Genomic DNA, 12,918 nt, shown 5'->3' with positions numbered 1-12,918 from the left:
CTCCTTGTTGTATCAGATTTGACAGGCCCATCCACAGCCTGGTGTCAGGCTCCAGCCCGTGCTGAAGGAGGTGACAGCGTTCTGTAACCAGCTCCGTGTTTTCTCAGATTTGATAGGACCATCCACAGCCTGGTGTCAGGCTCCAGGCCGTGCTGAAGGAGATGACACCGTTCTGTAAACAGCACCTTGTTCTATCAGATTTGACAGGACCATCCACAGCCTGATTTCAGGCTCCAGGCCGTGCTGAAGGAGGCGACACCGTTCTGGAACCAGCACCTTGTTATATCAGATTTGACAGGACCATCCACAGCCTGGTGCCAGGCTCCAGGGCGTGCTGAAGGAGGCGATACCGTTCTGTAACCAGATCCTTGTTATATCGGATTTTACAGGACCATCCACAGCCTGGTGTCAGGCTCCAGGCCGTGCTGAAGGTGGCGACACCGTTCTGTAACCAACACCTTGTTATATCAGATTTGACAGGACCATCCACAGCCTGGTGTCAGGCTCCAGGCCGTGCTGAAGGAGGCGACAACGTTCTGTAAAAAGTTCCTTGTTATATCAGATTTGACAGGACCATCCACAGCCTGGTGTCAGGCTCCAGGCCGTGCTGAAGGAGGTGACACCGTTCTGTAACCAGCACCTTGTTATGTCAGTTTGACAGGACCATCCACAGCCTGGTGTCAGGCTCCAGGCCGTGCTGAAGGAGGTGACACCGTTCTGTAACAAGCACCTTGTTATATCATATTTGACAGGACCATCCACAGCCTGGTGTCAGGCTCCAGGCCGTGCTGAAGGAGGCTACACCGTTCTGTAACCAGCTCCGTGTTATATAAGATTTGACAGGACCATCCACAGCCTGGTGTCAGGCTCCAGGCCGTGCTGAAGGAGTCGACATCGTTCTGTAACCAGCACCTTGTTATATCAGATTTGACAGGACCATCCACAGCCTGGTGTCAGGCTCCACGCCGTGCTGAAGGAGGCGACACCGTTCTGTAACCAGCTCCTTGTAGAATCAGATTTGACAGGACCATCCACAGCCTGGTGTCAGGCTCCAGGCCGTGCTGAAGGAGGCGACACCGTTCTGTAAACAGCTCCTAGTTATATCAGATTTACAGGACCATCCACAACCTGGTGTCAGGCTCCAGGCCGTGCTGAAGGAGGCGACACCGTTCTGTAACCAGCTCCTTGTTGTATCAGATTTGACAGGCCCATCCACAGCCTGGTGTCAGGCTCCAGGCCGTGCAGAAGGAGGTGACAGCGTTCTGTAACCAGCTCCGTGTTTTCTCAGATTTGATAGGACCATCCACAGCCTGGTGTCAGGCTCCAGGCCGTGCTGAAGGAGGTGACACCGTTCTGTAACCAGCTCCTTGTTATATCAGATTTGACAGGACCATCCACAGCCTGGTGTCAGGCTCCAGGTCGTGCTGAAGGAGGCGACACCGTTCTGTAACCAGCACCTTGTTATATCAGATTTCACAGGACCATACACAGCCTGGTGTCAGGCTCCAGGCCGTGCTGAAGGAGATGACACCGTTCTGTAACCAGCTCCTTGTTATATCAGATTTGACAGGACCATCCACTGCCTGGTGTCAGGCTCCAGGCAGTGCTGAAGGAGATGACACCGTTCTGTAAACAGCTCCTTGTTCTATCAGATTTGACAGGACCATCCACAGCCTGGTTTCAGGCTCCAGGCCGTGCTGACGGAGGCGACACCGTTCTGTAACCAGCACCTTGTGATATCAGATTTGACAGGACCATCCACAGCCTGGTGTCAGGCTCCAGGCCGTGCTAAAGGAGGCGACACCGTTCTGCAACCAGCTCCTTGTTGTATCAGATTTGACAGGACCATCCACAGCCTTGTCTCAGGCTCCAGGCCGTGCTGAAGGAGGCGACACCGTTCTGTAACCAGCTCCTTGTTATATCAGATTTTACAGGACCATCCACAGCCTGGTGTCAGGCTCCAGGCCGTGATGAAGGAGGCGACACCGTTCTGTAACCAGCTCCTTGTTACATCAGATTTGCCAGGACGATCCACAGCCTGGTGCCAATCTCCAGGGCGTGCTGAAGGAGGCGACACCGTTCTGTAACAAGCTCCTTGTTATATCGGATTTGACAGGACCATCCACAGCCTGGTGTCAGGCTCCAGGCAGTGCTGAAGGTGGCGACACCGTTCTGTAACCAACACCTTGTTATATCAGATTTGACAGGACCATCCACAGCCTTGTCTCAGGCTCCAGGCCGTGCTGAAGGAGGCGACACCGTTCTGTAACCAGCTCCTTGTTATATCAGATTTTACAGGACCATCCACAGCCTGGTGTCAGGCTCCAGGCCGTGCTGAAGGAGGCGACACCGTTCTGTAACCAGCTCCTTGTTACATCAGATTTGCCAGGACGATCCACAGCCTGGTGCCAATCTCCAGGGCGTGCTGAAGGAGGCGACACCGTTCTGTAACCAGCTCTTTGTTATATCGGATTTGACAGGACCATCCACAGCCTGGTGTCAGGCCCCAGGCAGTGCTGAAGGTGGCGACACCGTTCTGTAACCAACACCTTGTTATATCAGATTTGACAGGACCATCCACAGCCTGGTGTCAGGCTCCAGGCCGTGCTGAAGGAGGTGACACCGTTCTGTAACAAGCACCTTGTTATATCATATTTGACAGGACCATCCACAGCCTGGTGTCAGGCTCCAGGCCGTGCTGAAGGAGGCGACACCGTTCTGCAACCAGCTCCTTGTTGTATCAGATTTGACAGGACCATCCACAGCCTTGTCTCAGGCTCCAGGCCGTGCTGAAGGAGGCGACACCGTTCTGTAAGCAGCTCCTTGTTATATCAGATTTTACAGGACCATCCATAGCCTGGTGTCAGGCTCCAGGCCGTGCTGAAGGAGGCGACACCGTTCTGTAACCAGCTCCTTGTTACATCAGATTTGCCAGGACGATCCACAGCCTGGTGCCAAGCTCCAGGGCGTGCTGAAGGAGGCGACACCGTTCTGGAACCAGCTCCTTGTTATATCGGATTTGACAGGACCATCCACAGCCTGGTGTCAGGCTCCAGGCCGTGCTGAAGGTGGCGACACCGTTCTGTAACCAACACCTTGCTATATCAGATTTGACAGGACCATCCACAGCCTGGTGTCAGGCTCCAGGCCGTGCTGAAGGAGGCGACACCGTTCTGTAAAAAGTTCCTTGTTATATCAGATTTGACAGGACCATCCACAGCCTGGTGTCAGGCTCCAGGCCGTGCTGAAGGAGGTGACACCGTTCTGTAACCAGCACCTTGTTATGTCAGTTTGACAGGACCATCCACAGCCTGGTGTCAGGCTCCAGGCCGTGCTGAAGGAGGTGACACCGTTCTGTAACAAGCACCTTGTTATATCATATTTGACAGGACCATCCACAGCCTGGTGTCAGGCTCCAGGCCGTGCTGAAGGAGGCTACACCGTTCTGTAACCAGCTCCGTGTTATATAAGATTTGACAGGACCATCGACAGCCTGGTGTCAGGCTCCAGGCCGTGCTGAAGGAGGCGACATCGTTCTGGAACCAGCACCTTGTTATATCAGATTTGATAGGACCATCCACAGCCTGGTGTCAGGCTCCACGCCGTGCTGAAGGAGGCGACACCGTTCTGTAACCAGCTCCTTGTAGTATCATATTTGACAGGGCCATCCACAGCCTGGTGTCAGGCTCCAGGCCGTGCTGAAGGAGGCGACACCGTTCTGTAAACAGCTCCTAGTTATATCAGATTTGACAGGACCATCCACAGCCTGGTGTCAGGCTCCAGGCCGTGCTGAAGGAGGCGACACCGTTCTGTAACCAGCTCCTTGTTGTATCAGATTTGACAGGACCATCCACAGCCTGGTGTCAGGCTCCAGGCCGTGCTGAAGGATGTGACAGCGTTCTGTAACCAGCTCCGTGTTTTCTCAGATTTGATAGGACCATCCACAGCCTTATGTCAGGCTCCAGGCCGTGCTGAAGGAGGTGACACCGTTCTGTAACCAGCTCCTTGTTATATCAGATTTGACAGGACCATCCACAGCCTGGTGTCAGGCTCCAGGTCGTGCTGAAGGAGGCGACACCGTTCTGTAACCAGCACCTTGTTATATCAGATTTCACAGGACCATCCACAGACTGGTGTCAGGCTCCAGGCCGTGCTAAAGGAGATGACACCGTTCTGTAACCAGCTCCTTGTTATACCAGGTTTGACAGGACAATCCACAGCCTGGTGTCAGGCTCCAGGCCGTGCTGAAGGAGATGACACCGTTCTGTAAACAGCTCCTTGTTCTATCAGATTTGACAGGACCATCCACAGCCTGGTTTCAGGCTCCAGGCCGTGCTGATGGAGGCGACACCGTTCTGTAACCAGCACCTTGTTATATTAGATTTGACAGGACCATCCACAGCCTGGTGTCAGGCTCCAGGCCGTGCTGAAGGAGGCGACACCGGACTGCAACCAGCTCCTTGTTGTATCAGATTTGACAGGACCATCCACAGCCTTGTCTCAGGCTCCAGGCCGTGCTGAAGGAGGCGACACCGTTCTGTAACCAGCTCCTTGTTATATCAGATTTGACAGGACCATCCACAGCCTGGTGTCAGGCTCCAGGCCGTGCTGAAGGTGGCGACACCGTTCTGTAACCAACACCTTGTTATATCAGATTTGACAGGACCACCCACAGCCTGGTGTCAGGCTCCAGGCCGTGCTGAAGGAGGCGACACCGTTCTGTAACAAGCTCCTTGTTATATCGGATTTGACAGGACCATCCACAGCCTGGTGTCAGGCTCCAGGCAGTGCTGAAGGTGGCGACACCGTTCTGTAACCAACACCTTGTTATATCAGATTTGACAGGACCATCCACAGCCTTGTCTCAGGCTCCAGGCCGTGCTGAAGGAGGCGACACCGTTCTGTAACCAGCTCCTTGTTATATCAGATTTTACAGGACCATCCACAGCCTGGTGTCAGGCTCCAGGCCGTGCTGAAGGAGGCGACACCGTTCTGTAACCAGCTCCTTGTTACATCAGATTTGCCAGGACGATCCACAGCCTGGTGCCAATCTCCAGGGCGTGCTGAAGGAGGCGACACCGTTCTGTAACCAGCTCTTTGTTATATCGGATTTGACAGGACCATCCACAGCCTGGTGTCAGGCCCCAGGCAGTGCTGAAGGTGGCGACACCGTTCTGTAACCAACACCTTGTTATATCAGATTTGACAGGACCATCCACAGCCTGGTGTCAGGCTCCAGGCCGTGCTGAAGGAGGTGACACCGTTCTGTAACAAGCACCTTGTTATATCATATTTGACAGGACCATCCACAGCCTGGTGTCAGGCTCCAGGCCGTGCTGAAGGAGGCGACACCGTTCTGCAACCAGCTCCTTGTTGTATCAGATTTGACAGGACCATCCACAGCCTTGTCTCAGGCTCCAGGCCGTGCTGAAGGAGGCGACACCGTTCTGTAAGCAGCTCCTTGTTATATCAGATTTTACAGGACCATCCATAGCCTGGTGTCAGGCTCCAGGCCGTGCTGAAGGAGGCGACACCGTTCTGTAACCAGCTCCTTGTTACATCAGATTTGCCAGGACGATCCACAGCCTGGTGCCAAGCTCCAGGGCGTGCTGAAGGAGGCGACACCGTTCTGGAACCAGCTCCTTGTTATATCGGATTTGACAGGACCATCCACAGCCTGGTGTCAGGCTCCAGGCCGTGCTGAAGGTGGCGACACCGTTCTGTAACCAACACCTTGCTATATCAGATTTGACAGGACCATCCACAGCCTGGTGTCAGGCTCCAGGCCGTGCTGAAGGAGGCGACACCGTTCTGTAAAAAGTTCCTTGTTATATCAGATTTGACAGGACCATCCACAGCCTGGTGTCAGGCTCCAGGCCGTGCTGAAGGAGGTGACACCGTTCTGTAACCAGCACCTTGTTATGTCAGTTTGACAGGACCATCCACAGCCTGGTGTCAGGCTCCAGGCCGTGCTGAAGGAGGTGACACCGTTCTGTAACAAGCACCTTGTTATATCATATTTGACAGGACCATCCACAGCCTGGTGTCAGGCTCCAGGCCGTGCTGAAGGAGGCTACACCGTTCTGTAACCAGCTCCGTGTTATATAAGATTTGACAGGACCATCGACAGCCTGGTGTCAGGCTCCAGGCCGTGCTGAAGGAGGCGACATCGTTCTGGAACCAGCACCTTGTTATATCAGATTTGATAGGACCATCCACAGCCTGGTGTCAGGCTCCACGCCGTGCTGAAGGAGGCGACACCCTTCTGTAACCAGCTCCTTGTAGTATCATATTTGACAGGGCCATCCACAGCCTGGTGTCAGGCTCCAGGCCGTGCTGAAGGAGGCGACACCGTTCTGTAAACAGCTCCTAGTTATATCAGATTTGACAGGACCATCCACAGCCTGGTGTCAGGCTCCAGGCCGTGCTGAAGGAGGCGACACCGTTCTGTAACCAGCTCCTTGTTGTATCAGATTTGACAGGACCATCCACAGCCTGGTGTCAGGCTCCAGGCCGTGCTGAAGGATGTGACAGCGTTCTGTAACCAGCTCCGTGTTTTCTCAGATTTGATAGGACCATCCACAGCCTTATGTCAGGCTCCAGGCCGTGCTGAAGGAGGTGACACCGTTCTGTAACCAGCTCCTTGTTATATCAGATTTGACAGGACCATCCACAGCCTGGTGTCAGGCTCCAGGTCGTGCTGAAGGAGGCGACACCGTTCTGTAACCAGCACCTTGTTATATCAGATTTCACAGGACCATCCACAGACTGGTGTCAGGCTCCAGGCCGTGCTAAAGGAGATGACACCGTTCTGTAACCAGCTCCTTGTTATACCAGGTTTGACAGGACAATCCACAGCCTGGTGTCAGGCTCCAGGCCGTGCTGAAGGAGATGACACCGTTCTGTAAACAGCTCCTTGTTCTATCAGATTTGACAGGACCATCCACAGCCTGGTTTCAGGCTCCAGGCCGTGCTGATGGAGGCGACACCGTTCTGTAACCAGCACCTTGTTATATTAGATTTGACAGGACCATCCACAGCCTGGTGTCAGGCTCCAGGCCGTGCTGAAGGAGGCGACACCGGACTGCAACCAGCTCCTTGTTGTATCAGATTTGACAGGACCATCCACAGCCTTGTCTCAGGCTCCAGGCCGTGCTGAAGGAGGCGACACCGTTCTGTAACCAGCTCCTTGTTATATCAGATTTGACAGGACCATCCACAGCCTGGTGTCAGGCTCCAGGCCGTGCTGAAGGTGGCGACACCGTTCTGTAACCAACACCTTGTTATATCAGATTTGACAGGACCACCCACAGCCTGGTGTCAGGCTCCAGGCCGTGTTAAAGGAGGCAACACCGTTCTGTAACCAGCTCCTTGTTATATCAGATTTGACAGGACCATCCACAGCCTGGTGTCAGGCTCCAGGCCGTGCTGAAGGAGGTGACACCGTTCTGTAACCAGCTCCTTGTTATGTCAGTTTGACAGGACCATCCACAGCCTGGTGTCAGGCTCCAGGCCGTGCTGAAGGAGATGACACCGTTCTGTCACAAGCACCTTGTAATATCATATTTGACAGGACCATCCACAGCCTGGTGTCAGGCTCCAGGCCGTGCTGAAGGAGGCTACACCGTTCTGTAACCAGCTCCGTGTTATATAAGATTTGACAGGACCATCCACAGCCTGGTGTCAGGCTCCAGGTCGTGCTGAAGGAGGCGACATCGTTCTGTAACCAGCACCTTGTTATATCAGATTTGACAGGACCATCCACAGCCTGGTGTCAGGCTCCAGGCCGTGCTGAAGGAGGCGACACCGTTCTGTAACCAGCTACTTGTAGTATTAAATTTGACAGGACCATCCACAGCCTGGTGTCAGGCTCCAGGCCGTGCTGAAGGAGGCGACGCCGTTCTGTAACCAGCTCCTTGTTATATCAGATTTTACAGGACCATCCACAGCCTGGTGTCAGGCTCCAGGCCGTGCTGAAGGAGGCGACACCGTTCTGTCACCAGCTCCTTGTTACATCAGATTTGCCAGGATGATCCACAGCCTGGTGCCAGGCTCCAGGGCGTGCTGAAGGAGGCGACACCGTTCTGTAACCAGCTCCTTGTTATATCAGATTTGACAGGACCATCCACAGCCTGGTGTCAGGCTCCAGGCCGTGCTGAAGGTGGCGACACCGTTCTGTAACCAACACCTTGTTATATCAGATTTGACAGGACCACCCACAGCCTGGTGTCAGGCTCCAGGCCGTGTTGAAGGTGGCGACACCGTTCTGTCACCAGCTCCTTGTTACATCAGATTTGCCAGGACGATCCACAGCCTGGTGCCAGGCTCCAGGGCGTGCTGAAGGAGGCGACACCGTTCTGTAACCAGCTCCTTGTTATATCAGATTTGACAGGACCATCCACAGCCTGGTGTCAGGCTCCAGGCCGTGCTGAAGGTGGCGACACCGTTCTGTAACCAACACCTTGTTATATCAGATTTGACAGGACCACCCACAGCCTGGTGTCAGGCTCCAGGCCGTGTTGAAGGAGGCAACACCGTTCTGTAACCAGCTCCTTGTTATATCAGATTTGACAGGACCATCCACAGCCTGGTGTCAGGCTCCAGGCCGTGCTGAAGGAGGTGACACCGTTCTGTAACCAGCTCCTTGTTATGTCAGTTTGACAGGACCATCCACAGCCTGGTGTCAGGCTCCAGGCCGTGCTGAAGGAGGTGACACCGTTCTGTCACAAGCACCTTGTTATATCATATTTGACAGGACCATCCACAGCCTGGTGTCAGGCTCCAGGCCGTGCTGAAGGAGGCTACACCGTTCTGTAACCAGCTCCGTGTTATATAAGATTTGACAGGACCATCCACAGCCTGGTGTCAGGCTCCAGGTCGTGCTGAAGGAGGCGACATCGTTCTGTAACCAGCACCTTGTTATATCAGATTTGACAGGACCATCCACAGCCTGGTGTCAGGCTCCAGGCCGTGCTGAAGGAGGCGACACCGTTCTGTAACCAGCTACTTGTAGTATCAGATTTGACAGGACCATCCACAGCCTGGTGTCAGGCTCCAGGCCGTGCTGAAGGAGGCGACACCGTTCTGTAACCAGCTCCTAGTTATATCAGATTTGACAGGACCATCCACAGCCTGGTGTCAGGCTCCAGGCCGTGCTGAAGGAGATGACAGCGTTCTGTAACCAGCTCCGTGTTTTCTCAGATTTGATAGGACCAACCACACCCTGGTGTCAGGCTCCAGGCCGTGCTGAAGGAGGTGACACCGTTCTGTAACCAGCTCCTTGTTATATCAGATTTGACAGGACCATCCACAGCCTGGTGTCAGGCTCCAGGTCGTGCTGAAGGAGGCGACACCGTTCTGTAACCAGCTCCTTGTTATATCAGATTTGACAGGACCATCCACAGCCTGGTGTCAGGCTCCAGGCCGTGCTGAAGGAGATGACACCGTTCTGTAAACAGATCCTTGTTCTATCAGATTTGACAGGACCATCCACAGCCTGGTTTCAGGCTCCAGGCCGTGGTGAAGGAGGCGACACCGTTCTGTAACCAGCTCCTTGTTATATCAGATTTGACAGGCCCATCCACAGCCTGGTGTCAGGCTCCAGGCCGTGCTGAAGGAGGCGACACCGTTCTCTAACCAGCTCCTTGTTATATCAGATTTGACAGGATCATCCACAGCCTGGTGTCAGGCTCCAGGACGTGCTGAAGGAGGCGACACCGTTCTGTAACCAGCTCCTTGTTACATCAGATTTGCCAGGACGATCCACAGCCTGGTGCCACGCTCCAGGGCGTGCTGAAGGAGGCGACACCGTTCTGTAACCAGCTCCTTGTTATATCAGATTTGACAGGACCATCCACAGCCTGGTGTCAGGCTTCAGGCCGTGCTGAAGGAGGCGACACCGTTCTGTAACCAGCTCCTTGTTATATCAGATTTGACAGGACCATCCACAGCCTGGTGTCAGGCTCCAGGACGTGCTGAAAGTGGCGACACCGTTCTGTAACCAACACCTTGTTATATCAGATTTGACAGGACCACCCACAGCCTGGTGTCAGGCTCCAGGCCGTGCTGAAGGAGGCAACACCGTTCTGTTACCAGCTCCCTGTTATATCAGATTTGACAGGACCATCCACAGCCTGGTGTCAGGCTCCAGGCCGTGCTGAAGGAGGCGACACCGTTCTGTATCCAGCTCCTTGTTATATCAGATTTGACAGGACCATCCACAGCCTGGTGTCAGGTTCCAGGCCGTACTGAAGGACGCGGCACCGTTCTGTAACCAGTTCCTTGTTATATCAGATTTTACAGGACCATCCACAGCCTGGTGTCAGGCTCCAGGCCGTGCTGAAGGAGGCGACACCGTTCTGTAAAAAGCTCCTTGTTATATCAGATTTGACAGGACCATCCACAGCCTGGTGTCAGGCTCCAGGCCGTGCTGAAGCAGGTGACACCGTTCTGTAACCAGCACCTTGTTATGTCAGTTTGACAGGACCATCCACAGCCTGGTGTCAGGCTCCAGGCCGTGCTGAAGGAGGTGACACCGTTCTGTAACAAGCACCTTGTTATATCATATTTGACAGGACCATCCACAGCCTGGTGTCAGGCTCCAGGCCGTGCTGAAGGAGGCTACACCGTTCTGTAACCAGCTCCGTGTTATATAAGATTTGACAGGAGCATCCACAGCCTGGTGTCAGGCTCCAGGCCGTGCTGAAGGAGGCGACATCGTTCTGTAACCAGCACCTTGTTATATCAGATTTGACAGGACCATCCACAGCCTGGTGTCAGGCTCCACGCCGTGCTGAAGGAGGCGACACCGTTCTGTATCCAGCTCCTTGTAGTATCAGATTTGACAGGACCATCTACAGCCTGGTGTCAGGCTCCAGGCCGTGCTGAAGGAGGCGACACCGTTCTGTAACCAGCTCCTAGTTATATCAGATTTGACAGGACCATCCACAGCCTGGTGTCAGGCTCCAGGCCGTGCTGAAGGAGGCGACACCGTTCTGTAACCAGCTCCTTGTTGTATCATATTTGACAGGACCATCCACAGCCTGGTGTCAGGCTCCTGGCCGTGCTGTAGGAGGTGACAGCGTTCTGTAACCAGCTCCGTGTTTTCTCAGAATTGATAGGACCATCCACAGCCTCGTGTCAGGCTCCAGGCCGTGCTGAACGAGGTGACACCGTTCTGTAACCAGCACCTTGTTATATCAGATTTGACAGGACCATCCACAGCCTGGTGTCAGGCTCCAGGCCGTGCTGAAGGAGGCGACACCGTTCTGTAACCAGCTCCTTGTTACATCAGATTTGCCAGGACGATCCACAGCCAGGTGCCAAGCTCCAGGGCGTGCTGAAGGAGGCGACACCGTTCTGTAACCAGCTCCTTGTTATATCGGATTTGACAGGACCATCCACAGCCTGGTGTCAGGCTCCAGGCCGTGCTGAAGGTGGCGACACCGTTCTGTAACCAACACCTTGCTATATCAGATTTGACAGGACCATCCACAGCCTGGTGTCAGGCTCCAGGCCGTGCTGAAGGAGGCGACACCGTTCTGTAAAACGTTCCTTGTTATATCAGATTTGACAGGACCATCCACAGCCTGGTGTCAGGCTCCAGGCCGTGCTGAAGGAGGTGACACCGTTCTGTAACCAGCACATTGTTATGTCAGTTTGACAGGACCATCCACAGCCTGGTGTCAGGCTCTAGGCCGTGCTGAAGGAGGTGACACCGTTCTGTAACAAGCACCTTGTTATATCATATTTGACAGGACCATCCACAGCCTGGTGTCAGGCTCCAGGCCGTGCTGAAGGAGGCTACACCGTTCTGTAACCAGCTCCGTGTTATATAAGATTTGACAGGACCATCGACAGCCTGGTGTCAGGCTCCAGGCCGTGCTGAAGGAGGCGACATCGTTCTGTAACCAGCACCTTGTTATATCAGATTTGACAGGACCATCCACAGCCTGGTGTCAGGCTCCACGCCGTGCTGAAGGAGGCGACACCGTTCTGTAACCAGGTCCTTGTAGTATCAGATTTGACAGGGCCATCCACAGCCTGGTGTCAGGCTCCAGGCCGTGCTGAAGGAGGCGACACCGTTCTGTAAACAGCTCCTAGTTATATCAGATTTGACAGGACCATCCACAGCCTGGTGTCAGGCTCCAGGCCGTGCTGAAGGATGTGACAGCGTTCTGTAACCAGCTCCGTGTTTTCTCAGATTTGATAGGACCATCCACAGACTTATGTCAGGCTCCAGGCCGTGCTGAAGGAGGTGACACCGTTCTGTAACCAGCTCCTTGTTATATCAGATTTGACAGGACCATCCACAGCCGGGTGTCAGGCTCCAGGTCGTGCTGAAGGAGGCGACACCGTTCTGTAACCAGCACCTTGTTATATCAGATTTCACAGGACCATCCACAGACTGGTGTCAGGCTCCAGGCTGTGCTAAAGGAGATGACACCGTTCTGTAACCAGCTCCTTGTTATATCAGGTTTGACAGGACCATCCACAGCCTGGTGTCAGGCTCCAGGCCGTGCTGAAGGAGATGACACCGTTCTGTAAGCAGCTCCTTGTTCTATCAGATTTGACAGGACCATCCACAGCCTGGTTTCAGGCTCCAGGCCGTGCTGAAGGAGGCGACACCGTTCTGTAACCAGCACCTTGTTATATTAGATTTGACAGGACCATCCACAGCCTGGTGTCAGGCTCCATGCCGTGCTGAAGGAGGCGACACCGTTCTGCAACCAGCTCATTGTTGTATCAGATTTGACAGGACCATGCTGAAGGAGATGACACCGTTCTGCAACCAGCTCATTGTTGTATCAGATTTGACAGGACCGTGCTGAAGGAGATGACACCGTTCTGTAAACAGCTCCTTGTTCTATCAGATTTGACAGGACCATCCACAGCCTGGTTTCAGGCTCCAGGCCGTGC

Source organism: Scyliorhinus torazame, chromosome 23 (genome assembly GCF_047496885.1).
Source record: "Scyliorhinus torazame isolate Kashiwa2021f chromosome 23, sScyTor2.1, whole genome shotgun sequence".
Classification (NCBI taxonomy): Eukaryota; Metazoa; Chordata; class Chondrichthyes; order Carcharhiniformes; family Scyliorhinidae; genus Scyliorhinus; species Scyliorhinus torazame.
This window is presented reverse-complemented; position numbering follows the sequence as displayed.